Source organism: Ochlerotatus camptorhynchus, unplaced genomic scaffold (assembly GCF_037179485.1).
Source record: "Ochlerotatus camptorhynchus isolate MF236.1 unplaced genomic scaffold, CSIRO-AGI_Acam_v1.1 ptg000177l, whole genome shotgun sequence".
NCBI classification, from domain to species: domain Eukaryota; kingdom Metazoa; phylum Arthropoda; class Insecta; order Diptera; family Culicidae; genus Ochlerotatus; species Ochlerotatus camptorhynchus.
This window is the reverse complement of record NW_027040667.1, coordinates 1-24,537: the sequence shown is the minus strand read 5'-3', so window position 1 is coordinate 24,537 and position 24,537 is coordinate 1. Positions and strand designations below refer to the sequence as shown.

The 24,537-nt window shown below is 39.7% G+C and overlaps 2 pseudogenes; both read right to left on the bottom strand.

The window, feature by feature from the left end:
• Positions 1–8,762: 8,762 nt before the first annotated feature.
• LOC135701858 (exocyst complex component 4-like) lies at positions 8,763–10,927 on the bottom strand (annotated as a pseudogene).
• Positions 10,928–11,114: 187 nt separating this feature from the next.
• Positions 11,115–23,679, bottom strand: LOC135701857 (exocyst complex component 4-like; annotated as a pseudogene).
• Positions 23,680–24,537: the final 858 nt, after the last annotated feature.

The following is a 24,537-nucleotide window of genomic DNA, read 5'->3' as shown; positions in this document are numbered from 1 at the left end:
AAGAAGTTATATTCCTCCAACGGTGGAGGCCCTTCTATCGACGTTAGGGCATCTTCTATCACATTCTTGAACTTTGTCTAATCGATATTACGGGTAAGATCGTACGCGACGTTAACGGGTTCCGACGGATTGAACCCACTGGCAACTGAAACTTTGATCGGCAAGTGATCACTACCGTGGGGATCTATTTATTTGTTTGTCGTCAATCAGTGTAGACCATTTTACAATTGTTGTCTTAAGTGCTATTTTTACAATTTTGTCTTTGTTTATATTTTTATAATATGTCTTAAGAACAAGTTAAAACATTACTTCTAGTTGACGTTATGCGAGGAATTAAAATATTGCTTTAATTTGGTTTTTGTCATTGTAAAGTCAATGTTATCGCAGTGTTTATTATATGTATCCATCATTTGGTTCAAGGGTCCAAATTTGGCATAATTCGTACGAATTAGGCATTTCATAAATGCCTAGATGGTGTATATAAATTTAATGATGACAATAGTTCTATTGAATCAATTCGATGTGATACGATATCGTTTACGAAAGAAATCGTAGCAAATTCACGACGCTCTTTTAATGTTTGGATATTTATGAGCATACACCGAGCTGTGTAAGATGGCAGAGGAAATACAGTCCAACCTAACTTGCGGAGTTCATACAATAGAAACTGCTTTTGAACGGACTCTATTCTTTCTTCGTGTGTGATTGAAAAAGGAGACCAAACTATGCTGCAATATTCTAATATCGACCTTACATAAGCAATGTACAATGTTTTTATCGTATAAGGATCGTGAAAGTTATAGCAGAAACGTTTTATGAAACCAAGCATGTTGTTAGCTCTGTTAATAATTGTGTTATAATGATCGGTAAAAGTAAGTTTTAAGTTGCCCCGTAACGTGGGTAGATCACCTTTTCGTGGTACGTTACGGGATGTAAGATCTACCACCGATTCCTAGTCCTGACTACTTCAAACTAGGGGAACAGGATTTTTCAGTAATTCAAGGAACACATCTTAGTCCTTGTTACTTTTTATGCCTTGTTGATAGTGACAAGACTCGGCTTTGTCTACCGAGGATGATCTTGAAACAAGGCAAAAAAAATGAGTTAGTTGTCTTCATCTAAGTGATTCCTAATCTTCTATCCGTTGTTCCCTAGTTCCTGACTACTTCATACTAGGGGAACAGGATTTTTCAGTAATCCAAGGAACACATCTTAGTCCTTGTTACTTTTTATGCCTTGTTGATAGTGACAAGACTCGGCTTTGTCTACCGAGGATGATCTTGAAACAAGGCAAAAAAATGAGTTAGCTGTCTTCATCTATGTGATTCCTAATCTTCTATTCGTTGTTCCCTAGTTTGAAGTGGTTAAGACTAGGGTTCTGATGCATGGTCATTATCGGTGTCATACCTTAATTTTGTTGCTAAGGAATTCAATTTTGACTGACAAAGGGGCGCGCCTTTGGAGGGTGTTTCAACACTCCGAAGGGTATAAATAGCGGGACCTTTCAATTAGAGTCGGATCCTTGCGATAAATGCAAGAGTGGCAACTGTAAAAAAATCGAATACTTCATCATTTCTCAATAGTGATGGAGTAATACGACATGCACTAAACTAAGGACACGGGATATACTACAATAGATCAATTTACTGGTCGCAGTAGTGTTAGGTCCCGAACAGAGGAAAAAAAAAAAAAAAGTTTTGAGTCCAAAATTACATGAAGATCCCTGACTCTATCACACTTTTCTACGATCTGGTTTCCTAAAGTGATTGTTATATCGGGTAGAATTTGTTTTCTACTAATGGTAATTGAGTTACATTTTTTAATATTTAATTGTAGCAAGTATGGAATATCTGAATTTCCTCTTTGAATGTGATGATGTCTTTGGCATCTTTTATTAAAAAAAAAAAAAGTTTAATGTCGTCAGCATATATTAAAACTTTCAATTTCTTAATAATGAAAGATATGTCATTGACGAAGAGAAAAAAATAAAAGCGGTCCTAAATGGGAGCCTTGAGGAACTCCTGAAGTGACATCAACGGGATTTGATATCTTTCCTTTGTATTTTACTATTTGATGGCGGTCAGTTAAATATCATTCAAGCCACTTGAGGAGTGCGTAATGAATTCCCATTTTTTTAAGTTTAAAAAGAAGCATGGGTATGTCAATTCGATCAAACGCTTTGCTGAAATCTGTATACAACACTTCTACATGGTTTCCGTTATCCATTGCATTCAAGGAATAATTAATTAATTCGAGCAAATTCGTAGTTGTTGAACGGCCTTTAAAGAAGCCATTATTCTGTTTTTAATTTGAAGAAAGAGTTTTTCATTTACAATCGCTTCGAAAAGTTTCGGAATGCAAGAAATTATAGCTATACCACGATAATTACGTATGTTGGATTTTTTACCCGATTTAAAGATAGGCACTAAAAACGTGGTAGGGGTAAACAATAGTTGCAATTTCCAAACCTACGACTGGATGCCTTCCTTCAAATAACAACTGAAGTGCGGTAAAAAATCGGTAGAACTGTTTCAAACACACAGTTGGTACTTGAGCGGGTCGGTTTTCATCTCTTTTTGCCAGTGGTGTCTGGGGGGGGACACCCCTCACCATCCCTCTCCAAAGGGGGAGTTTGGTAAAGAGAGATGAAAAAACCGATTTGTACCTTCCTTAAAAGTTGTCCCAGCTCGCTATTCTAATATCTATATGCAATCTTCACACTGCCGTACTCTAACGCAACTATCAACTCTATGCTACTCCATCTATCGTATAAAAATTACCACTACAGTCTGTTATTTGAAATTAGCATCTTCAACTATAACTAAAAACGAGTTTTTCCATATTTTATGGAAGTTTCCGGATTCCAGTGACATATTGAAAATCCAAAATAATGGAGCAGTAAGTTCAATTGCTAAAGTTTTCATAAAAACTGGCGGAACTCCGTCAGGGCCAGGACCTTTAGATGCATCTAAATTGTTTAAACCCTTCAAGATATCATGAACCTTGATTTGACTTACGCTGATGTCACTTGAAAATTCTGTATAAGATTCAAAATATTCACGGTCACGGTCCTCTTCTGAAAACGTAGTATAGATTTCTTGGAAGAAATTTGCAAACAAATTGCATATATCATCCGAGTTATCACCTATCCTATCGTCTAAATGCATCTTTGAGGGAAAATTATCATATTTTAATGTGGTTTTCACATAATTGAAGAAGTTTCTAGGACAAGATTTTATTTCAAGTTCAGTTTTTAAATTATACTCCTCAAATGCCATATTCACGGCCAAATTTAACTGATCGCAAATGTCTAAATAGTATGCCTAAGTTTCTTCACTATTATATTTTTTATAAAATTTGTGCGCTTTTTGCTTTCGATTTTTTTAATTTTTCAGTTCCCTGTTGTACCAAACTGGATGTTTTGCATGACTCTGACGTCTTCTTCTTTTAGTTGGCACTTCTTCAAGTATTATTTCAAGCAACACATTGTAGAATACGTCAACTGAACATTCAACATTTCCTGCAGTTCTTAATATTGCTTGCCAATCGACAATGTTCAATCTATTTCCAATGTTATCATAATTTGCTGAATTGTAATCAAAGATTTCATCAAATTCTCAGTCGTTGGTTCTTTCATTCATGTGAACGAATAGAGAATATTCTATTGCTGGACTTAACGATTCAGTCACACAGAAATCTTCATAAGTATTTGTTAATAAAAGGTCTAAATAACAATTTTGTTGATTTTTCACATGGTTAATTTGATTGAGTCCTAAATTTGGAGGTACTTGAGAATATCGCCCACAATTTTATCAAATGAGAACAACCCAGATGAAGAAGGGGCTTCTGTTCTTAAAAATGGGACATCAGGGGTTTTGGATGTCCCCGGAGAGGTGGACAATCCTGGGTATAGTCAGTTCTGCGGAATCCAGGAGGAGTAGAAGTCTCCTTTTTTCCACCACCCCTTGATTTGGGCAAGCTGATTTGGGGTTCCTGATCTGCAACTTTCCGCGAACGGATGCGTTTTCGTTTCCGTGAAGAACCTTCCGTAAAACTGAACGAAACTCCCTCCTCAGCCAAGTCAGAGTCAGACTCGTCATCAGACAAAACAGCAAAGGGATTTTTGTCATTAGTCGATGGTGTGGCTGTCTTTAGCATTGCTGCAAAAGACTGCCTGGAACGCTCCTTAAGAGAGCGTTCTAGTTTCTCCCCGCGTTGTTTGTACGCCGGGAACGTCGAGAGACCATGCGGAGATTCCTTACAGTACACGTATTTTGGTGCAGAGACTGTGCAGGCGCCATCCTCGTGCTTCTCCCCGCATTTGGAACAGCGTGCCTTGCTGCCACAGTGAGATGCCGTATGTCCTAACTGTTTGCAGTTTTGATCCACTTTGATGTGATATCAAAATTAATTTGTTGCTGTGTGCTCAAATGACGTGATCCATTCCGTAAAATTATTTTTTTTTCCTTGAGTTGTTTTTCGTCGATCTTGTTTTCCGTACTGCGTACCGATGCTACCAACGCCAGGGAGGCAGATGCCACACCTGGATCCTACCTATTGACCCATCAACTCATGAACCAGGGACCAACGGCTACTTCCATCGCTGAAGGAAGGCATGATCAGAGATTTTATGCCTCAGAAAATCCCGTCGGCGCCGACTGGGGTGCCTTTTGGGGTGAGGGGCAATCACGCTTACCAGCGCCGCTGCCCGAAAAATGTTCCAAGGAATCGAACTCTGCGTTCTAAAGGAATTCTCTGGAAAATTGCATTGAAATTCTAATAAGAATTCTAATGGAACTTTCCGAATGTATCTAAGATTGTGCGGAACCGAATTCAAGATAATCCTAGGATTATTTTTGACCATATCGTGAAAACTCTGAGAAATATTTTAACGAAATTTTACAGAAATTATAAGAAAATTAACATAAGCAAACTCTTGGGAGAATTATTGATGATGATGGAAATGTTGATGATGGTCCCACCGCAGCAACTTGTTTATGACTGAAATAAGTCGTATATAAGTTTCTACAATTGATTTGTGACAAGCGTGCTACTAGGGGACTTGGCACAAACCATTTGAAGTTTATATGGAAATTACTATGGGAAATCCAAACTTTTTGTTCATTGTCTTCTTACCTTTTTCCATATGGCACTGTTCAAAAATTCAAAAGCTATACTTATTTTCTCAGCTTCAACTTAGCAGAATATAGTTGTTGAGCCAAACGTCAAATAAAATAGTTATTAATTGTTTAAGAGATTGATAATCTTATGGCATGATCAAGCAGCTGTTTTGTGAGCAACACTGTATCTTGCAGTGTGACATAGCAGCCATGATTTTTGTGCTCTATTCCAAGCGCCAGAAGCACCAATGTTGCCTGCTGAACAGTTGATTGAGCATAATCGTAAGACATTAGTGGCTTAAATTATTTATAACTTTTGATGCTTACATTATATTGCAAAGTGGTTCAGGACAAAGTTGTAGCTGAGAAAATTTTCTACGAGCTCAGTTATCTTTGTTTAAAGCAGAGCGATATGGTAAATTGTTAGATGGATATGAACAAAACATTTGGTTTTCCTATAGTAATTTCCATATAAACTTCAAATGGTTTGTGCCAAGTCAGTTTCTTTTCAAATAAGTTCAAATTTTGGGAGACTAATCAGGACCCGATTTGGAACCGTTTGAGCACTGTGGAACGAAAATGTCAAAATTTGCATCAGTCTAATATTCACTCTACTCATTACATACGGTTGTTTGCTTAAATTCATCTAAAACAGTTAGAAATGTTGATGTCCAAACCGAATAAGAATTCTTTTCGTGAGTGCTTGATCGTTGAAAAATGACTAGAAAGCTAATGATAGGTAGTTTCGTCTCGTGATAGTGAGAGGGCCTGTTTTCTCTAAGTCACATGACGGCCGTGATATTTACCAGCTCTAGCTGAGAGTCGATGATAAAGGTGGAGATCGTTAGGCCGAAAGAGGAGAGTCAGTGGTTTGCAGACTGATGTGCGATATAGTTTGCAGACAGGGTTGCTTCCACTCACTTGCTATAAAACAATGGTTTTTCGAAATTATGAGATCATTAGATGATATAATGATATGTTGTACTTGTAAGTAACAAGAAAAGGGTGTAAAGGTTGTGTTTGACTCATTTAACCTGTCAATTTCGCTTTCAGAGCGCCACAATCGGCGATCTTATGACTCGCGAGCGTTCACTCTGAGTGAGCGCTCACGAATCGTTAAATCGCTGATTGTGACGCACTGAAAGCAGGGTTACATCCACTCACTTCGCTATAAAAAATATTTTTCGAAATTATGGAATCTTTGGATGCTTTAATGATATTTTGTACTTGTCAGATACAAGAAGAGGTTGGAAAGTATGTATTTGAAACATAAAACCTGTCAATTAAGCTCACAGTGCGTCACAAGCAGCGTATTTATGACTCGTGAGCGTTCACTCAGAGTGAGCGCTCACGAATCGTAAAATCGCTTATTGTAACGCAATGAAAGCAATAATGACAGGCTTTCTGTGCCAAACACATAGTTTACAACCTTTTCATGTAACTTAAAAGTACTAATTATCATTTTAAAGTCTAATGATTTCATAATTCTGAAAAACAATTTTTTATAGCAAGTGAGTGGAAGCAACCCTGACTGAAAGCAATATTGACAGGTTTAATGTGTCAAACACATACTTGATGACCTCTTCTTGTAACTTACAAGTACTAATTATCATTATAACATCTAATGTTTGCATGTTTTGGAAACACAATTTTTTATAGCAAGTGAGTGGAAGTAACCCTGTTTGCAGATACACAAGGAGTGTTTGGTACCTGGCAACAAAGTGCACGGAGAAAAAAGTGATAGTGTGTAGATCACGGTGCTCCATTGTTGGCCACGTGTCATGGCATCTACCGATTGACCGATCATCATCCGGCCGTCGTCATCTGGCTGATGTCATCCAGCCAACCCTATCCGGCCATCTCCATTCGGCCATCGCCATTCGGCCATCGCCATTCGGCCATCGCCATTCGGCCATCGCCATTCGGCTATCGCCATTCAGCCATCGCCATCCGGCCACCGCAATCCGGCCGCCGCAATCCAGCTGCCGCAATCCGGCCGCCGCAATCCGGCCGCCGCAATCCGGCCGTCACAATCCGGCCATCGCCATTCATAAACATATGAGAACTTCACCTACTTGGGATATCATTGGCCACCTTTATTCCCGGTTACCTTGTATGAAGAAGTTTTACCTTTTCCATAGACAAACAGACATAACACTCACAATCACATACTTCGCAAATAAGGTTTTAGTAGCGAATGTGCTCGCATTTGTCTTGGTAGCGCCACTGAAGCGTTAAGCAAGCCACCTCATTTCAACTTGTCAGTGATGCCAGTTATTTTTCAGGTTAATTTAGTAGATATCAGTTCTTGAAAATTATAAGAGGGCCAAGGCATCCCACTGGAGACACATGCCACTTACTAATCGGACGAATACAGAGTTGATGAATTTTACATCCTAACAGCTGCACGTTGGTCATTCCACTTGTTGTGTGATTATTACAATGATGACGTTTTCTTGTTGATTACACTGGCAACATGTTATAACACTGTAGTCTGTACAAGACATTACCAGTTACATTACATCATTATGAGTAGCATTGATTGAGACATATTATATTTGTTTGCTGTGTACACATTATGAAGCGATGGTAGAAAGGGCACGCATTAGTGCTTCATTACCACGTTTATAAACTTTTTCCAACTAAAGAAGAATCACATTAAAAATACAAAATAATTTCTCCTACGGATCCGTGTTCCTGTAAAATTCAATCAATTTTTGTTCAACACAGCTGACGTGTCGACAGAACGAGGGACAAGGAACTGGTGAAAAAATTGCATGAAGGAGGGATGCTCCGGTTGCACATCAATGATTGACCTGATTTATGGTTTTAACTGACAGGTTTTCGTTATGCTATCAAACAATTACAAATTACAAATTGCTTGGGAATGTGGATGATAGAGGGTGCTAGTAGGCATGCAAAATACGTTTGACGATATTTTTGAAGAATTTTTTTTAAGAGTTATGTCTGTTTGTCTGTGCCTTGGCAGTACTGACAAATGGAGTGGCGATTTTCCATGTGTCTATACGGTCTTATAAGTTTTTCAAAAACGTTGGGGGCGGTCTAAAACCTCTCAAAAACTTTCTACACAATTAATTCACAGCTTCTTAGGAGCAGCTCTGCGGATATAAACCGGAGAAACAATATCTGTGAAAGCAATTTGTAAGCCTCATTGAAAATAGTGATCGCTCGGTACTTCCCACATTCTCGCTTTGTAAAATTATAGCTCTTCTGCTGGCCTAGTAGAGATATCAGCATTTTGAACCGGATTGCTCTTGCACCACCGTCACAAAACTACTTTAAAGGGTGCTGATTACTGGTTACTATTCCATAATAGCTTCCTTGATTGCAGAACCAAGGAGCGTTGACAACAAAGAATCGAAAATTACGTTTCTCCCTCGTGACCAGAGTATTTTCCCCGGAACATGAAGTTTTAGTTCCAAAGATTTGTCATAGCTGCCTCCACATTCATCAAAAGCTACGCGATCAAACAATTTTAACCCGGGAGAATTTCCATCGCTCATACTCACTTGAGGAACCTTTTATTATTTATTTATTTATTTATTCGACTAGTCGTACAGACTAAACTTTTCTACTTATAAACTAGATATTACTACTAATCCTATTTCTAAAATCGTTTTTAGTCAAGTTTAAATCAAATTCGTCACAGACAACATTGAACAAGCTAAGACACGAATCAAAAGGGTTATTGTAGCCGTAGTTTGTTCTATGGTATGGGACTGCTATTAAAATTGAATTCCGGAACCGTCGGGAAAGAATGTCTAGCGGAATCTGTGTGAGAAGTTTAGGGCAGTCGATAGATCCTCCGATGACATCGAATATATAGCCGCTGCATCGTTACTCGTCTGACAGGTAGTGGCTCCAATCCTATGAGCTTGCATCGGCCGGAATAAGGAGGAAGATTATTCGGAGCGTTCCAGGGAAGTTGTATCAGCGCAAAACGTAAGAATCGTTTCTGTACCCGTTCTATCATGAAAACATTAGCTACATAAAGCTGGGCTTAGACAGGGCAAGTCAATTGATCAAGTCAGTTTAATTCAACTGACTTGAACGCGAATTGAACGTGTAAACCATGCCATTCAACTGACTTGATCAACTCACTTGAATTGAAAAAAGTTGAACCAGGCTCAACTTTTCAAGCCAATTGAATTCAACTTACTTGATCAATTGACTTGCCCTGGCTAAACCCAGCTTAATAAGGGGACCAAATCGCAACTCCGAACTCCAGAATGCTACGAATCAACGAGCAGTAGAGCGTTTTTAAAGCGTGGATGTCGGTGAACTCAAAAACGTGGTTCCCAGCTCAGAAAAAGATTTGGCAGTCGTAATGCTTACGTGTTTATTGAATCTGAGCTTCGAGTCGATGGTAACTCCGAGGTTGCAGATGGACGACATACGTTCCAATGAGGCCGATTCCATCCTGCATTGATGAAGAATTGCTATTGAAGCGGCCGTAGGTAATAATTTTACACTTCTTGTTATTAACTCGCATGCCGTTATTGCCACACCATACCCGAGGGGCGATCAACTTCATAAATCATCTGAATTGTAAATACACACTTCGGAAAATACACAAAAAATACGTAAAGGCGTACACGCTGAAACTAAAATACCCTAATAAAAATACTCTAAAATACCTTGAAAATACTTTATTCACGAAAAATACATTTCATAATGAATTTAATATACTTAAACTTAAATTAAACTTAAAAATGCATTAACACAAAAAAAAAACAAAATACACCTTTTCAAGTCGGTTAAAAGAATCTAAAATACTCCAGTTGACAGCCCCTCGACCATACCAGCATAGTATCAATAATATTCCAGAAGAGAAGCTATAACACGATAGATTTTTAGGTCATTAGCGAATGAAAACTTAAACGAGGAAGGAAGCAAACACAGGTTATTGATAAAAATGTTGAATAATTGTGGTCCCAGAACGCTTCTTTGGAGTACACCAGACGTGATGTTTGCACAAGTACGAATATATCAACTCTGAAATCCAATCTTGAAAACCTATGTGCTTCAGTTTTACCACGAATATAATGTGCGGTATAGTGTCGAAGGCTTTTGCAAAATCAACATACACCGCATCAACTGGTCGCACCTCTTCTACTTCGCGGGACAGTGCGATGACGCCCACGATCTTGTATGAGTCTTTCGGTCTCGGAAATTCCTGGAAGCAACAAGACAGAATCAATCAACTTCACTGGACTAAAACCGTTTTCGAATGCATCGCTGTGCTGACCTCTACGTATGGTTCTTAACCAAAACAGGTTTTTGCAGGAGTAGTCTAGGAAGTCCTAAGCGTTTCATTTATACAGGAGTAAGTATCGAACACCGTGTGTTTTTGAGAAGGATTCAATCGTCTGCTTCAGGTTGCAGTTGTGCCCCGGGCCAGGTAGACGTCCTTTACGTTGTTGGCAAGGACTCTGTTGAGACTGCACGATTGCCTAAAAATGAATAAAATTTGGCATGATTTGCTTTTCTTTTAGTTCCTTCTATCTCATGAAAATAGCCCATGGAAGATATACTTGCATCGGGTGTTTACACGGGACCACGCTCTCTCTCGGGTGTCCCTGGATGGTGTTAATTGAGCTGGTGTTGAACAAACTCTGCATATCGATACCGGATTGGTTCAGAACGTCATCCTTGTTGGGAGTATTGATGGATACGTTCGATGCATTGCGACGGTGTTCCTTAGCACTCGAGTCCGACTCCAGCAAAGCCGTATGTGAAGACTTGTCAAACTTCTTTCTTTGATTTGTTTTCCGTGCTGAGCACCAATGCTACCGACGCCAGGGAGGCAACTCCCACACCTGGACCCTACCTATCGACCCATCAACTCATGAACCGGGGACCAACGGCTTTACTTCCCTTCCGAAGGAAGGCGTGATCAGAGATGTTATGCCTCAGAACATCCCGGCGGCGCCGACTGAGATTGAACCTAGACCTGCTGGGGTGAGAGGCAATCACGCTTACCAACACACCACCGGCGCCGCTGACTTGTCAAACTTGAAAAGTATCTTTTTACCTTGAACCTTCCGTCGACTGAAGAAAGTGTTGTTGTTGGTCGTTTGCTCCGTAAACTGTGCCCGCATCGTTGCTGTCGTTCTGAAAATCCAGATAGTCCGTCAGCATTTGCATTTGTACCGTTTGCGCCTGTCCCCGATATTCGATCAGATCGTGAGCTTTCACTTGGTTCAGACTGAATCGTTCCATAACGTTGTGGCCAGTTGGTGCGCACTGGCCATCAATTGAACAGCTTGAACACCAGATCCAGCCACTCCAGGATGGGAATGTTTTGTTGGGGAAACTGTTCGGCGCCGGTGTTGGACGGCGCTTGGTATTGCTGAGTTGGGGTTCTGGTTCTGTTGCTGATTCAGAGTCATAATGTCGATTTGGTGACGATCGTCATTAGCTCGCTTTCCATGTGTACTCTTAAAAACTGCAAGAGAAGAGAAAATTAAATTATCTGAGAAGCATGAACATTTATATCCGGTTTTACCTCTATCGATTCAGGCACTTTATTATGCAAAGCATTCAATGATGATTCCTAAGAAGTAGGGCCTATTGACACCCGGATTCAGCAGATTGGTGTCTTCGATGATTTCACTCTTATCGGCGTCGAAATACAATTGATAAGAAATTTCAGGATATGGATTCAATGGAAACCAACCATTTTGTGCGATTTCGAACAGCGCTCTCCTAGTCTTCGTATTGACTCTCAACCTTTCGGCGGAACGTCTTAGCATGTTCCGTCGAAATAGGGAAGTCCCGGCTGCAGTGGAGCTTACCCTGCCGGAACTATGCCGCTTGAAGTTCTGTAGCACTTCTGCCGTACTCGAGACTTACAAAAATTTGCACAGCTCATCCAGTATCCGAAAGTACAGTTGTTGTCGTTTACCAGCAGTTTCGTTGCATGCAGATAGTGCATCTTGTACATGAAAGCTGTCAGCTGTTGAGGAGTCTTGCACAGCGCGTTGACCTGATTCAGCATCTCTAGCTCGTACGAGGCAACTGCTTACAGGTCTGTAAATTGTCTTTTCTCGGGAGCTGGTTACGAAACCTGCTGGTGCGAGCTGATGGACACCTTTCCAAACAACTGCATAACCCTCGTGGGGTCGACATCATTTCGTGAGACGAGTTTGATAGACCGATGATCTGTCTTGAGGAATTTCTTTTAAATCTTGAGCTTTTTCCGCAGCTCATTGGTTTCGCTAGCATCGAACATTGATGACCGAAACCAGCAATCCGCAATCGCTCTGGAAAGAAAAAAAGAAATGATTCTAATCGCGATTAATGGACATAGAAAGTTTGATCACAGACAAACAGACGTAACTCTTCAATCTGGATCATCGTGCACGCATTTAACTATTGACTTGAAAATTATCATTTCCGTGGCAACTACTCACCGCAGCGCTGCCATCGGATCACTTTGACGTTTCTATATATTTTGTTTATCTTGCATGCAATATTGTTTGCGACTTTACGAGGAAGCTTGTTTTCCGCGAGAAGCCCAAGGGATGTCGTTACTGAGGTCTTATGTTTTGAGATACTATGTTTTCAAGAAAAACTTATTCAAATAGATACGTCTGTTTGTCTGTGGTTCGATAACACAAACAGGTGCCAAAACCTGCCACGAATACTAAGTAGTACATTTGAAACGATCCTCTAATGGTTTTGCACGCTATGCACCTATCAACCATCAAAAAAAATTCTCATACATAAATATTGACTAATAATCATTATAATGCCACGTCGTTCTCGTTCACGTTCTCATTCCGGAAATACCCATATTATTGGGTATTTGACTATTTTTCTAATGTCGTTTTCGTTTTTGCGGTGTATCTACACCGGAGCTACACCACCGAACACCGAAAAAATTCAGGGTGTAGCTATCGGTTGCACCTTGGTTTACAAACAAATCATGATGAGCTGTCAATGACTCGCGCTTATTGCTGCTTACACTACACCGATGTAGTGTAGTAAAAACGAATACGACGTAAAACAGTTGTCCGCCATGTTGGATTCCAAAATGCCATCCTGCATCAATGTTCAGCCTCTACACGTCACCTCTGTTCCAAAAATACTCACATTGTACAGCAACATACTGTATGGGGTAGGCTTCAACACATAGCATATTCAGGAAGTTCGTATTTACGCTAGCGCCACGTAATGAGAGAGTTCTGAGCTAATATGCACACTACCCTGAAGACCATGGTCATCTGAACCACTTAGCTCAAGGCAGTAACTTTCTATATTGCCAGATTCAGCTTCAGGAAAATCCCATGCACACTAGCGCCGCGTAGTGAGAAAGTTCTGAGATAAAATGACCTCGATCCGAAAAGACCTTTAACATAGCCAGGATTTTGAGATACAGCTTATATAGGAAGTTCATAGGCACACTAGCTCCACGTAGTGAGAGTTCTGCACAGATAAAAATTCTGAATTTTAATTGTGATATAAACATTCATTTTGCGAGGTAAATTTTGAAATTTTGGTACTGATTTTTACAAATTTTATATTTTTTTTCTGCTGAGAGAAAGGCTTTACTCTCGTGATAAATGCGCGAAATAACCGACCTTCACGGTATCATTCCAGGAAGATTCGGAAGAAAGTTCAAATAGATTTGTAAAGAGAATATTCCGAAGAGAATTCTAAGGAAATCTCAAGAGGTTTTTTCAAGGAATTTTAAGAAGAATTTAAAGAGAACTTTGAATAACATGATGTTAATCATGTTTATTCCAAGGTCATTTTATGACAATAATATGAATAACATGGAGTGAATTCCAACAGCAAGAGAATCCTAAGGATGATTCCTACATGACTCTGATAAGAATTTCATGAAAATTTTGAGATAAACTTCAAGGGAATTCTGAGGAGATATTTTTAGGGTCGGTGAGATTAAAAGCTTTCATGGTTCAAAAACTTACAAATTTATTCAAACTGCCGGACAAGGGACATTGCAAAACTTTTGAGATAGCGAATCTAACATAAATCAAGGGCTGGAGACTTGAATGATTCTCCCTGGAATTAATTAGAATAAAAAATCAAGATCTTTCACTTGACAAATTTATGAAACTCTGGGACATTACTAATGTTTTAGATCCCAGATTTTAATTGGTATCTTGGACTAAGAAAGTTAAGAATTGCGATCTTGAAAATATATACAACATATCGACTAAGAATTTGTATTAACAGAATTCGATTAATAAATGCATCAAGCAAATCAACTTAATTTATACTAAATTCCCCCTTGTTTGTTATTTTTGGTGTGTAGTGAGCTGTTCTGCATTAAAAAATAATTATAACTGGACTCCCCAAAAGTGCGGAATAGCTAATAATAGTTCGCTTTTACATTGTATCCTCGGTTGTATCGCTTGGTGTCTTCTGCTCACTTTTTTTTATGAGCCAAGGAATAAGTGCACCAAAAACACCAAAACCTTTTTACATGAAAATGCATGTTGGTTAGTTTTTTTGCACTTACAATGTACGCTATGGACGAGTGCACCGATGGTTCTGAGTTCACTCACTCGAAAAAAAAAAAAAGATAAACAATCTGCGGACAATGATTATTGAGCACTAAATGTTGATTTTTCATTATTCATTAAAATTTAGTGATCATGATTAGTACACATTACCCGCAACTTGTTACTTTTTCTCAAGTGAGTAAGCTCAAATCCTTCGTTGCACTCATCTCAAAAGTCTCAAATGCATCAATTTACCAAACTATAGCAACTGGCAATACTTCCCATCACCGCGAAGTTAGCCCTCTTATGTGACAATTCTACTTTTTCCCGGTTTTCAAACACAGGAGCTTCTTACTAGTCACGCAAACAAATCTGCAGCCCACAAAAATAAACTTATTTCAAGGCGGTCACATAATTTCTTATCCCACCAACTAGCCACTGAAGTGCACCACTCTACAAGACACATTTTGTACCACTTTTCGAACGAATTAGCACTAGAACTTACCGTTTCTTTGCTGTATTTTACGCCTCTCGGAGGTTTCAAAAATTCTTTATCATTTGAATTCATTATTTTCTCTTTGCACTCTCTCTTTGACTTGCTGCAGACTGTTTTGTTCTTTGATCGATCGATCGCCTTTCTCTCGCGTACTTTTGACGTTTCGCCGGAGAAGCATGCAGTACCGAAAGAGGTATTATTGGCGTTGACGGCGACTCTGTAGCTCTTTACTCCTATGAGAAAATCCATAAGCAAACGTCAGACTGTGCGTGAAACATGGCGGACTTTGTACTATCCTTTCACTCCACCGAAAATTTCTATAAGAAACTGTCTATATTTGCTGAAAGAGCAAATTTTTCTACGGTGCCGTCAACGCCAATTTGTCGATTGCTCTCCTTCGGTAAACAACTCCTTGGCAGTACCCGTCACTGGAATTGCTAGAGCTTGGAACGAGAGACGATGCTACGCGCCAAACACTCAATCACGTGCTACTCTTGCCACGTGTTCAGGTCGATTTATTAAAAAAAAACGCAGCAATCACAAATAACTGAAAACGCAAAAAATAAATCGCAGCAAACACTGAAAAACAAGCGAAATTTCTGTCATTGCATCCAAAATCTTCAGAGAAGCAGACGCTTGTGGCGATTTAGCTTTTCAGCTGTGCCGAGGGATCCCCTCATCAAGAGAAGCAGAAAAGGAAGAATAAGATGAAGAATAAGAAAAGGAAGCAGAAGAAGTTTATCATCGAATTGAAAATTAAAAAAAAAAAAAAACTAAAAGGTAAGACGTTTGCCAACTGCTGACCGCATGATTTCGCTGAATGTATTGGCGAATCAGGCCTATGCCATAGTGGGAGCGAAGAAAAGCAAAGAGGCGAGCGAAGCGTTGAAACGAATGTAAGGAAAAAGCTGGGTTTAGACTAGGCAAGTCAAATGATCAACTCAGTTGAATTCAATTGGCTTGAAAAGTTGAGCCTGGTTCACCTTTTTTCAATTCAAGTGAGTTGATCAAGTTAATTGAATGGCATGATTTACACGTTCAATACGCGTTCAAGTCAGTTGAATTAAACTGACTTGATCAATTGACTTACCCTGTCTAAACCCAGGTTAATGGAAATTCCCATTATTGATAATATTTCTCACTTTCTTTTCAACGCTTCGCTCGCCTCTTCGCTTCTCTTCGCTCTCACTATGGTATCGGCCTGAAAGTTGGCCCCCGTGAAGAATAGAAGAACTTTGAAAATGATGATTTTAAAATATTTCACGGGATATATGAGTGCAACTTTAATATGCTTTTATTTAGAAACTGAAGCATTTTTTTTTCAATCTGATTACTGCTACGATGGTAGAAAAGTTAAAATCTAGGTGCACAGAAAAAAATCTGAAAGTAAATTAAATTGTTAATATTATATGTCTATTGAGTAGCCCTTGAGCTTTCTACTAACGTAGCAATAACTAGATTTAATTGAAGTAATTTGTTCGTCAAACGAATGCATTTTCAAATTGTTTTTTTTTTTAGAAATCACCATCACTTTCATAGCTCTTCCATCTCGGTTCACTTCGGCCAAGCCAGCCAAGGAGCATCAAATCGGCCCGACGTTACCCTTTTCTTTCCTTTCCATTTTCCAGATCGATCACCCGGAGTGTGGACATAGGCGAGTTCCAGACAAATTTGGTGCTGTACCAGCGAATCCACTTCCCGTTGTCCGAATCGGAAAGTCCAGCCATGCCAGTAAGTGTTTCCTACTTTTTTCTTTTTTTTTTCTTCAGTAACTGTTAATGACTAGAGTGTGGAAACTACCCCTGTTCCCATTTTTAACTCAAACGAAATTAAAAACGTCCTTCAAATATGGGTTGTTTGATTTTGACAACCTAGTCATACCTGAAAGCCTCCCTAATAAAAAAATACATAACATAACTTATAGCTTCAGAGTGTTGCGAAAGAGAGTAGGGAATCCGTGAAACTAGAGAGGGTTCAGGTTAAGAGAGCAGCGCCTATCTTGAGTGCATAGTCCTCTCCAGCCGTGTTCGTGTTGGTGCGATTTGTTTGTGTTAGATAGATGATTTGTTTTGTTAGCTGTGAGAAATGTTTTGTTTGCTGTTTGAACTGTCATTCTAAACAAAAATAAACAACGTAACGGAAACAAACCTTACGCATGCACAATAAGAATCAAATTCCCATTTGTGGAAAAAAAACCCTCAATTTCAATAAAAGTGGCTCTATTCATTAATAAGTACATTATTTCATCAATTAATGAATGGCTGCTAACATTTACGCGGTGTTCAATAAGTTTGGATACACTTTCAAAACATGTCCAAGAATGACAATGCCATATATTTTATTCTGGGTACATTTTATTGATAGGCTGTTTATAGAAATGATTACAGCCTTCCTTTGAATCACCAGCTTCAATCGTTTTTCGAACGCGTCTCAAGCGGCACGCCAGGACTGCATGGGATTTCGTCCCAGATTTTGAGGATATCTTTCTTGAACAGCTTTGACATCATGTAGGACCAAACAAAAAGTCCAATGGATTAAAATCCGCGGAGCTGGGAGGCCACATATTTTTGTCCAGGAAATTTGTCAATTTGTCCCGACTCAGGCCTGATCCACATTCGCTGTGTGGGCTGGCGCACTGTCCTGCTGCAACATACAGTGGTCATCTCCATAGAATTGTCGTAGACTTGGGGCAGCAATTTTCTCCAAAGCCTCCGTTTTGTAATATGTCACGTTGAATTTTACGTGTTTCTCGATGAATACCAAGGGAAGCTTACCTAGCTTGCAAACTGCCCCCAAACGATTACAGACGCTGCACTTTGAAACCAAGGAATGTTGATTTGAGATGCAGGAATGTTTGCCGTCGTTGTCGCCCACAATCGATAATTTTGCGCATTAAGAGTCTGCTCCAGCAAAAACAGTTTCTCGTCCGATAAAAAATCTTGATAGAGCTGGAATAAGGGCGTAGCTTTTGTAAACAATGACTTCTCTCGATGATTTCTCGAAACTCAAGGCACGCCCACGCAAACTAACATGACCAACGGGAAGGGGAAGTCTTTGAGTGGGCGAGCCTTGGCTTTCGAGAAATCATCGAGAGAAGTCATTGTCAACAAAAGCTGTTACGCCCTAATTCCAGCTCTATCTAGAATTAAGTAGTGACCAGCGTGCCGAGAGTGTATCTACTTGGCTCTATCCAACCTCTTTTTGGTGGTAGCTTCCGAGACGCTATGGACCTTACGTTTTATTTAAAGCATTACATCCGTTTTCCTTGCTGAGAATGGTGTGGACGGTTCCCGCCAGTTTCCCGATTGAGCGGCAAGCTTGCTTAAAGTCACTTGCTGTAAGAAAAACTGATTTCCTGAATTTTGGAATCATTAGATGCTGTAATGAAATTTTGTACTTGTTAGATACAAGGAGAGTTTGAAAGACAACTTTATTATATAGATTTTTAGCCGAAGGCTAGTTCATCTCTCTTAAAGGGAAGTGTTTGACACATAAAACCAGTCAAATTCCCTTTCAGATAATCACAATCAACGATTTTACGACTCGCGATCGCTCACTCTGAGTGAACGCTCACGAATCATAAAATCGCTGATTGTGACATGTTTCATTCGTCAAACACATACTTTACAACCTCTTTTTTAACTTTCTAGTACCTACAACACATCATAATAGCATCTTATGATTTTACAATTCCGAAAAACATTTTTTTATAGCAAGTGAGTGGAAGCAACCCTGTTGAGCAGGTTCTTTTGCGTCGGATCCGCTCCCTTACGGTTTTGATGGTTTGTTGCGTCCTTGCCGAACGTGGCCGATCGGATCTCATACGGTCCGCGATCGAAGATGTCTCATGGTATCTCATGATGGTCGTCTGAATATTTCACATTTCACGACGAATCCCCGATACCGATCCGTCGCGCGTAATAAACAATAAACAACTGATAAACAGTCAACACCACTCACATACGATAGTGTATACATGTAGCTAAAGCTGACATTCATACTTGTACAGAATATGTACATGGAGTTTACCTACACAATCATGAAAAATTGTATTAGAAATTATTGAACACCGTGTACGTATAATAAATTACTCATTAATGAGTAGTGCCACTTTTATTGAAAATGAGTTAAATTTACTCAAAGGGATATTTGATTCATACCGTGTACCGTGATTGTATACGTTAGTGTGTGTGAAATTATATTATAGCGTAGTGTTCGTGAGATTTGGCTTGGAGAACTATATTGGGACATTGGCAGTGTTGCTAGAAACCGCCTAAGCACGCCTAAGCATAGGTTGCCAAGGCAGTTAGTTTTGAATCCACTCCTCTCTTATCCTAGACCTTCTCTACGTAAGACTCGTTGGACTGGGATGCTTGATGATTGAATATAGGAATGGCCGGCGCCAACTTATTCTTCGCGGTGCGCTTCCAGCACGTAAGCCTTCAGCGCCCCTTAGAGCATGACGAACTTAATGGATGCTTCAATACTTACTAGGTCTGAACCTTTTAACAGTAAAGAATTCAAGGGGATGCCATCAATCTTCGCGGACTGACCTTCTCTGGCTTGTTCGGGTTGGTCACCGCTCCTAGATGGATGAACCGTGTACGACGAAGCTCAGATTCTTGTTATTGCTTCGCTAATACCTTGTGACCATACCCCTCTGTCTGCCGAACGATATTCTGCTAGAGTGCTGGATGCTTAACCATTATACTCTCGACACGGCACTGTAGTCGATTAATCGCAATCGGGTATTCAAATTTATCGAATTTCGAACCGCCCGCAGACTCTTTTTGTAGTAGTTTTTTAAGTATCAGTTTTGATTTACAAGGCTTCTAGACATACCAATACCATTACATCTATCTCGTTACCTACCGGCCCAGCTACCGGCGATTATTTTGTTCGTTTTGGTAAGGCTTATCTTGAGCCCAATTTTCACTGTTTCCAGCTGGATAGGCCCTAACGCCTCTTCCACTGCTCCACAATCCATTTCGGGTTCTCCGGTAGACATTCCGGACCAATGGTTCAGGCTAAAAGTATCACATGCAGTGCGTCATATCAAATCACTAGTATAGCAAACCGAGCAGAATATGACGATGACAACAAAACATGAACTGAAATAACCACCTCAACAAGGCAGGGTCAATTAGAGAACGACTAACAACAAAAACTGACACACTTACCCATCTTGTGTTGACGGCGGATCTGATCCTTTTGAATCAAGTGATGACCCAAAAGTAAAAACAATACTAGTTGGCGCCAGCATCAGTGGTTTAAAAATGCTTCGCGCTAATGGCATAGTTCCCCTGCCGAAAAGCATTCCACAATGATGTCTTGGTTAGCTTTAGTTACGCAATACTTTTGAACAATTCATTTGTCAACAGGATCATTTGCAGCCTTATACACTTAACTCAAAACAGATTCAATCAAGCAACACCGCTAAATTTTTTTTTTTTTTTGTTTATTAATTTATTTGATAAGGCTCAACCGAATTAACTTTACAGAGCCGATGATTCTTGGTTACTATACAATACATCTTAAAACTATAGTCAAAAGGTACAACACAATAAACACTTTATCTTCCGCTATCCAAAAAGCCTCCTCCATCAGAACTGGAGCCGCTTCCAGTGGTTTCATTGTATGGCAAATTGTTGTACGCCAACGAGGGTCAGAGCGCGTCCATTGCAGCAATGGACGCAGAACGTGGTCAGCACTCACACACTCATCACGAAACGAACACCGCTAAATTGCAGATATGTTTTTAACTTGAAAATATTTGGGACTAGGTTTCCTGCTTCTTGTTGGGGCTCTGCTCTAGCTCTTTGCTATTAAATAAAGTTTCACTCAAACTACCAACTTGCCCTGTGTTTCAAGAGCACATATGTGAGAAGCCCCGTTAAAAGTACTGAACAAAGAATTCAGTACTCTTAAACTCCCACCACATACCCTGCCAATCACATATGTGCTCCTGTCCTAGCTCCTAACTGATTTAAAAAGCTTCTAAAAGTGGTATCACATTGCCCGGTGTTTAACTTCCCGAAATGGGCCATTTCTCTGAATTTCTAAAATCATATGCATTCAAAACGGAAATATTTTCTTCTATTTTAAAATTTGGCTAGTTGGAATATTGCCATCTTTATTCAAATATCAAATAAAAGAACCAACAAATGATACAAATATTAATGACAAATCAATGTAATAAACACTCAAAGATGGAAACACTCCCATTTTATTAAAAATTGTAAAGCATTCTTTTCGAAAACGAAACTATTGCGAAAAAGGTGTGCCCATTCTGAAGTTAAAATCCGGGAAAATGTGATATCATCCTTCTAACCAACTAGCTAGTATTGGAGAACGGCAAATTTTTAGGTAGCTAACTAACAAGAAAAAAGGAGCACATATGTGATAAGCCCCGTTAAATGTACTGAAAAGTCACCTCTATTTATTATTTCGATCAAAACCGATTATTACAACCCATTTCGATCGAAATTTAAAAAAGGGGTATCTTTTCCGTACATTTAAACTCCCACCACATTCCCTGCAAATCACATATGTGCTCCTGTCCTAGCTCCTAACTGATTTAAAAAACTTCTTAAAGTGGTATCACATTTCCCGGTGCTTAACTTCCCGAAATTGGCCATTTACCTGAATTTCTAAAATAATATGCATTCAAAACGGAAACATTTCATTATATTTTTAAAATTTAGCTAATGAGAATATTGCCATCTTAACTCAACTATCAAATAAAAGAAACAACAATAAGAAAACATAAACAAACGATACAAATATTAATAACAAAACAACGTTATGAACACTTAAAGAAGGCAATAGTCCCATTTTATTAAAAAATTTAACGCATTCTTTTCTATATATTCGAAAACGAAACTATTGCGAAAAAGTTGTGAAATGGCCCATTCTGAAATTAAAATCCGGGAAATGTGATATCACCCCTCTAACTAACTAGCTAGTATTGGTGAACGGTAAATTTGGAGATAGCTAACTAACAAGGAAATAAAGAGCACATATGTGATAAGCCCCGTTAAAGGTACTGAAAAGGCACCTCTATTTCTTATTTCGATCAAAACCGATTATTACAACCCATTTCGATCGAAATTTAAAAAAGGGGTATCTTTTCAGTACCTTTAAACTCCCACCACATTCCCTGCAAATCACATATGTGCTCCTGCCCTAGCTCCTATCCTGGTTCTGTTTCTTGCTAAATATCTACTAGCACCTGTAAACTCAATCTGATCTAACTATATTCTATAACTCAACACCTAACACTTCTATTCCGGCTAGCGACGATCGAGCTCACATTAGTGGTCCTTCGAACTTCATAAGCAAATAAGATCTTCGACGAAAGCATGCTGCCACATCGATTGGTTTGCTCGGAAGGCATGGGCCATCCAAGCACGGTCCCTAAACGAATTTTGTTCGCCAAATGATCCCTATTCTGTGTTAATGGGTTCCGAGGAAATCGTCGGAGCAAAGATGGTAGCACAAAGTATTCGCTCGTACCCGGCTACAAACACCTAATAACTCTTCAGAAGACCTCAGGAGAAGCTACATAATTTCGATGAAATTCGTTGGACCACCAGTGAGCTCGATCCTATTACAGAAAATAATCAAAGCCAAACTACTAGAACAAATTGGGGATTTCCATTAAACCGAGGAACACGGCCGAAACTAAAAAAGGTCGATATAAAAGTTTTCCAGCCAAACAACTTATTTACCAAATTTGGATTTTGGTGAAAGCATCGCTAGTAGGCTGCTTCGAAAACGTCAAATTTCTTTCCTCGGTTTGCATACTACGCTATTTGCCAGGTACAGCTCTCCCAAAATCCAGCGTACACAAGATTTGTCTGTGTACGCTGCAATTTGGGAGTAGCAGTCTGCGTACAAGAGTTAGCAGTGGTCGCTGCATACGTCGAACGTTCCAAAATATCATGGAATGTTTTGGCATATGCTTCGAACACTGCTGACGTTGTCTTGCAGCGTTGTACCTCAGCAATTCCTGCTGAAAAAAACCGAATCTAATTCGGTTTTGCTACACCTAAATCCCTTACAAAAAATTTGTGAAACCCCATCAAAATCTACCTTATTTATTAACTCTTCATTAAAATCATTATCTACATCATTATCAAAATCATCATTTTAAATCAACATTTTAAATATCATCATCATCTACATCTACCTTACCAAACTCCGCAGTTGAGGCATGCTGAGTAGTTTCAAAACATTGTTTTGGCACCGGTGGAACGTGCCTCCAAAATCCCTCTCCGTCACTCTGTTTGCTTACCGTCGAAATAAATGGCCGTCGGATGTAGTCAGCAACCGGCGACCTAATGTGGGCATATTCGTCGGTCACCGGTTGGGTTTTGGCCCTTTCATGACAGTTCCGCCCTGCTGGCAGCTTGGGTTTTGAAGAAGCCGTTTTAATACGCCGATACATAACCGCAAGCTTGCCATCAGGGTCGGACCGCATGAAACCCGGCAAAATAACCGGTTTGGCATTCTTGCCGGACCGGGTCTGACCGGCATCACGACCATTTTTCACGTTTCTGGCAAACATTTCTTTCCTTGTAAGGCTGGGATGGAGAGCGATTGAAGACACGTCTGTTCAGAAACTATCTCAGAAGCCTCTTAACGCTTGTTAGGGGCAGGCTTCCTTATATAGGCTTTTGGAGGGTGAAAATTTTGTTAACATATGCTGTTGCTATGGTAGCGACTGGACCGACGACTGGACGTCGCAGCGCGTGGGGGGTAAATCGTGAAAATCGGATGTTTTGATCACAGTAGGCATGCATTTTTTTTTCTTCACTTGAACGTCATTTTTTTTCAAGAGACAAAATCAACCGGAAAATTTGAAACTGGCAGTAGTAGGATCCTTGAGGCCTTGATTGTGGAACAAGGTCAAGTGGTTATTTCGCCAGCAGTGTACTCGCTGATGGGTAGCTATGAGAATCTCCATAATGAAGGGTGAAGCCGGGATTCCTATAGTGTTTAAGATTTAATAATGGAGTCGTGTTTGTTCATTCCGGGTGTTGGTGCGCTTCGGTTAATCCCTAGGTACGGGTAAGAGGGGCATAGTGTGCAGGTGGGGCATTATGAGCATCCCTTAATCCAGTCCACAAACCTCTAATTGTTTGAAACAATTTAATTGGTAGTAGGTTTAGCATCACCATTGCAATGATTAAAGACAAAAAATATTTGTTTCGAACTATAAGAAATTCAAGGCTAAAGCACAAGAAGCTCACTATGCCCCACCTGTTAACTATGCCCCTCCTTCCCCTAGTTTCCAACTGAATTCAGCTGAAAAACAACGTCCGAGTTTAAAACAAGAGATATCCCAGAGATACACTCGGACGATGTTTTTTCTGCTGAATTCAGTTAAGAACTACCTAGGGATTAACCGAAGCGCACCAGCACC